The sequence below is a fragment of the Taudactylus pleione genome, unplaced genomic scaffold (genome assembly GCF_031769625.1).
Source record: "Taudactylus pleione unplaced genomic scaffold, aTauple2 ptg000447l, whole genome shotgun sequence".
NCBI classification, from domain to species: Eukaryota; Metazoa; Chordata; class Amphibia; order Anura; family Myobatrachidae; genus Taudactylus; species Taudactylus pleione.
In genome coordinates this window covers 7729993-7736326 of record NW_028284849.1, presented here as the reverse complement: position 1 = coordinate 7736326, position 6334 = coordinate 7729993, and positions in this window count along the sequence as shown.

The following is a 6334-nucleotide window of genomic DNA, read 5'->3' as shown; positions in this document are numbered from 1 at the left end:
TACTGACCGCCATACTAAAGGGGTTTCCACCTTCAGATGACTATCATCCACGCCCTTATTACACACTGACCGCCATACTAAAGGGTTTTCAACCATCATACACGCCCTTATTACATACTGACCGCCATACTAAAGGGGTTTCCACCTTCAGATGACTATCATCCACGCCCTTATTACACACTGACCGCCATACTAAAGGGGTTTCCACCTTCAGATGACTATCATCCACGCCCTTATTATACACTGACCGCCATACTAAAGGGGTTTCCACCTTCAGATGACTATAATCCATGCCCTTATTACATACTGACCGCCATACTAAAGGGTTTTCAACCATCATCCACGCCCTTATTACATACTGACCGCCATACTAAAGGGGTTTCCACCTTCAGATGACTATCATCCACGCCCTTATTACACACTGACCGCCATACTAAAGGGTTTTCAACCATCATCCACGCCCTTATTACATACTGACTGCCATACTAAAGGGGTTTCCACCTTCAGATGACTATCATCCACGCCCTTATTACACACTGACCGCCATACTAATGGGGTTTCCACCTTCAGATGACTATCATCCACGCCCTTATTATACACTGACCGCCATACTAAAGGGGTTTCCACCTTCAGATGACTATAATCCATGCCCTTATTACATACTGACCGCCATACTAAAGGGTTTTCAACCATCATCCACGCCCTTATTACATACTGACCGCCATACTAAAGGGGTTTCCACCTTCAGATGACTATAATCCACGCCCTTATTACACACTGACCGCCATACTAAAGGGTTTTCAACCATCATCCACGCCCTTATTACATACTGACCGCCATACTAAAGGGGTTTCCACCTTCAGATGACTATCATCCACGCCCTTATTACACACTGACCGCCATACTAAAGGGGTTTCCACCTTCAGATGACTATCATCCACGCCCTTATTATACACTGACCGCCATACTAAAGGGGTTTCCACCTTCAGATGACTATCATCCACGCCCTTATTACACACTGACCGCCATACTAAAGGGTTTTCAACCATCATCCACGCCCTTATTACATACTGACCGCCATACTAAAGGGGTTTCCACCTTCAGATGACTATCATCCACGCCCTTATTACATACTGACCGCCATACTAAAGGGGTTTCCACCTTCAGATGACTATAATCCATGCCCTTATTACATACTGACCGCCATGCTAAAGGGGTTTCCACCTTCAGATGACTATCATCCATGCCTTTATTACACACCGACCGCCATACTAAAGGGGTTTCCACCTTCAGATGACTATAATCCATGCCCTTATTACATACTGACCGCCATACTAAAGGGGTTTCCACCTTCAGATGACTATAATCCACGCCCTTATTACACACTGACCGCCATTCTAAAGGGGTTTCCACCTTCAGATGACTATAATCCATGCCCTTATTACATACTGACCGCCATACTAAAGGGGTTTCCACCTTCAGATGACTATCATCCACGCCCTTATTACACACTGACCGCCATACTAAAGGGGTTTCCACCTTCAGATGACTATCATCCACGCCCTTATTACACACTGACCGCCATACTAAAGGGGTTTCCACCTTCAGATGACTATCATCCACGCCCTTATTATACACTGACCGCCATACTAAAGGGGTTTCCACCTTCAGATGACTATAATCCATGCCCTTATTACACACTGACCGCCATACTAAAGGGGTTTCCACCTTCAGATGACTATAATCCACGCCCTTATTATACACTGACCGCCATTCTAAAGGGGTTCCCACCTTCAGATGACTATCATCCACGCCCTTATTACATTGCTACCTTCTATTCTCTGGGGTTTATACCGGTCGCCATTGTTGCTCTCTGGACATAAATGTTACCAGCGCACCCTGCACAATGATCATCAAACTCTTCTCTGATGATAGAAAAACAAGTCTGAAGAACATAGGGATAGAAAGACAAATATACAAGCTAAAAACAATGTTATCTGGAGGTAGAACATACAGCATATTGACAAATATTAGTAATAATCTCCTGTTCATTTCCAAGTTAAATCTGACCCACCTGCCTTGCCGCTAAAGGTATTTAAAGACCTGGGGGAGGCCATATGCAGCAAGACCCCCCTGCACCTCCTCTCCTACACCTGTAGCTGGTGGCGCCATTTTTCTGGTGCGGTCTATGGAAAGATGATGAATGCGCTAAAACGCTGTCACAGTGGCAAAGCATTTGCTACGTACTGTGCCGGATAGATGGTGCTGCAGGAATAAGGGAGGAGGAGGTGGTGTTTGGGGAACAGGCATCGGAACAGTGGGAGCATCTGTCCTGGGAGCAGGGGGTGCAGCGCAGGGACTCTCGTGACCCATGCACCCATTATAGATGCGCCACCCCCTGCCGCTGAGGGTCAGAGGTGAGCCGCGCCCAAGTACAAAGGGGACCTGTGACTGAACCAGAGCATGCTGGGAACTGTAGTATTACCTCAATCCATAGTCTGTACTGTAACAGTATCACACAGAGACGCAGTCCTCCTATATCACCATACGGACACAGGGGTGACTAAATGGGGGGTCTAGCCTAGGGCCTTACAGCAACAAATACAACGAAGAGAAATCCTGATCAATAAAGGTGCCCACACACATACCGATCTGCCCACGATCAGCCGATGTGTACGATTTCCCTTGAAAAACTCCCCGGCAGCTCTGCACACAATATGGTGTCCAATCTTCAAACGATCTCTCCTGCAGTCAGACTTTCACATCGCGTCCTAGATTGTCAGATCTGTCCTACTGCCCGGCAGATCTGAAGATGCGATGTGCGACCAGCGGGGATGCGCATCGCATCGTGAGTGGGGACTCACGATTTGTCCATATTTTACACGATCTGTCATTCCAATGTGTCGGAATCGGCCAGATGGTGTAAAATATCGCTATGTGTGTGGGCACCTTAACACATAGCGTATTCCAGATCGGTCACAGATCCCAGAGGAAACAAGGAGAATAAATATAGCTGGGAAGGTCTGGCCAGGATGGACATATGTGGCCGCAGCAGACCCTGTACAGCCAAGAAAGACAACCTATGGCTCTCCAGCAGCTGTGGCACTACAAGTCCCAGCATCCCCAGCCAGTCTGAGGTTAGTTTTGCAGTGAGACAGATTGCTGCGCATGGTACTGACCACCTTATAGCCCAACAATGCCAGTGATGGGATACTGCGAGATCAGGAGGATGAGGACTGTACGCTGCTCCTGTACAGACGGAATTGTTATATACACAAAGCTGACGCCACACTACACCTCCTGTAATCACAGTAACCATACATTCTACTCATCTCCCCCCCCTCAGCTCTATCACTGTGATTCACTCACCTCATACATCTCCACACTACACCTCCTGTAATCACAGTAACCATACATTCTACTCATCTCCCCCCAGCTCTATCACTGTGATTCCCTCACCTCATACATCTCCACACTACACCTCCTGTAATCACAGTAACCATACATTCTACTCATCTCCCCCCCCAGCTCTATCACTGTGATTCACTCACCTCATACATCTCCACACTACACCTCCTGTAATCACAGTAACCATACATTCTACTCATCTCCCCCCCCAGCTCTATCACTGTGATTCCCTCACCTCATACATCTCCACACTACACCTCCTGTAATCACAGTAACCATACATTCTACTCATCTCCCCCCCCTCAGCTCTATCACTGTGATTCACTCACCTCATACATCTCCACACTACACCTCCTGTAATCACAGTAACCATACATTCTACTCATCTCCCCCCCCAGCTCTATCACTGTGATTCCCTCACCTCATACATCTCCACACTACACCTCCTGTAATCACAGTAACCATACATTCTACTCATCCCCCCCCAGCTCTATCACTGTGATTCCCTCACCTCATACATCTCCACACTACACCTCCTGTAATCACAGTAACCATACATTCTACTCATCTCCCCCCCTAACTCTATCACTGTGATTCCCTCACCTCATACATCTCCACACACCTCCTGTAATCACAGTAACCATACATTCTACTCATCTCCCCCCCCCAGCTCTATCACTGTGATTCCCTCACCTCATACATCTCCACACACCTCCTGTAATCACAGTAACCATACATTCTACTCATCTCCCCCCCCCAGCTCTATCACTGTGATACACTCACCTCATACATCTCCACACTACACCTCCTGTAATCACAGTAACCATACATTCTACTCATCCCCCCCCCCAGCTCTATCACTGTGATTCCCTCACCTCATACATCTCCACACTACACCTCCTGTAATCACAGTAACCATACATTCTACTCATCTCCCCCCCCACAGCTCTATCACTGTGATTCACTCACCTCATACATCTCCACACTATACCTCCTGTAATCACAGTAACCATACATTCTACTCATCTCCCCCCCCCAGCTCTATCACTGTGATACACTCACCTCATACATCTCCACACTACACCTCCTGTAATCACAGTAACCATACATTCTAATAATCCCCCCCCCCAGCTCTATCACTGTGATTCCCTCACCTCATACATCTCCACACTACGCCTCCTGTAATCACAGTAACCATACATTCTACTCATCTCCCCCCCCACAGCTCTATCACTGTGATTCCCTCACCTCATACATCTCCACACAATCACAGTAACCATACATTCTAATCATCTCCCCCCCCCAGCTCTATCACTGTGATTCACTCACCTCATACATCTCCACACTACACCTCCTGTAATCACAGTAACCATACATTCTACTCATCCCCCCCCCCCAGCTCTATCACTGTGATTCACTCACCTCATACATCTCCACACTACACCTCCTGTAATCACAGTAACCATACATTCTAATAATCCCCCCCCAGCTCTATCACTGTGATTCACTCACCTCATACATCTCCACACTACACCTCCTGTAATCACAGTAACCATACATTCTACTCATCTCCCCCCAGCTCTATCACTGTGATTCCCTCACCTCATACATCTCCACACTACACCTCCTGTAATCACAGTAACCATACATTCTACTCATCTCCCCCCCCAGCTCTATCACTGTGATTCCCTCACCTCATACATCTCCACACAATCACAGTAACCATACATTCTAATCATCTCCCCCCCCCAGCTCTATCACTGTGATTCACTCACCTCATACATCTCCACACTACACCTCCTGTAATCACAGTAACCATACATTCTACTCATCCCCCCCCCCCCAGCTCTATCACTGTGACTCACTCACCTCATACATCTCCACACTACACCTCCTGTAATCACAGTAACCATACATTCTACTCATCCCCCCCCATCTCTATCACTGTGATTCCCTCACCTCATACATCTCCACACTACACCTCCTGTAATCACAGTAACCATACATTCTACTCATCTCCCCCCCCAGCTCTATCACTGTGATTCCCTCACCTCATACATCTCCACACTACACCTTCTGTAATCACAGTAACCATACATTCTACTCATCTCCCCCCCCCCAGCTCTATCACTGTGATACACTCACCTCATACATCTCCACACTACACCTCCTGTAATCACAGTAACCATACATTCTACTCATCTCCCCCCAGCTCTATCACTGTGATTCCCTCACCTCATACATCTCCACACTACACCTCCTGTAATCACAGTAACCATACATTCTACTCATCTCCCCCCAGCTCTATCACTGTGATTCCCTCACCTCATACATCTCCACACTACACCTCCTGTAATCACAGTAACCATACATTCTACTCATCTCCCCCCCAGCTCTATCACTGTGATTCCCTCACCTCATACATCTCCACACTACACCTCCTGTAATCACAGTAACCATACATTCTACTCATCTCCCCCCCCCAGCTCTATCACTGTGATACACTCACCTCATACATCTCCACACTACACCTCCTGTAATCACAGTAACCATACATTCTACTCATCTCCCCCCCCAGCTCTATCACTGTGATACACTCACCTCATACATCTCCACACTACACCTCCTGTAATCACAGTAACCATACATTCTACTCATCTCCCCCCCAGCTCTATCACTGTGATTCCCTCACCTCATACATCTCCACACTACACCTCCTGTAATCACAGTAACCATACATTCTACTCATCTCCCCCCCCAGCTCTATCACTGTGATTCCCTCACCTCATACATCTCCACACACCTCCTGTAATCACAGTAACCATACATTCTACTCATCTCCCCCCCAGCTCTATCACTGTGATACACTCACCTCATACATCTCCACACTACACCTCCTGTAATCACAGTAACCATACATTCTACT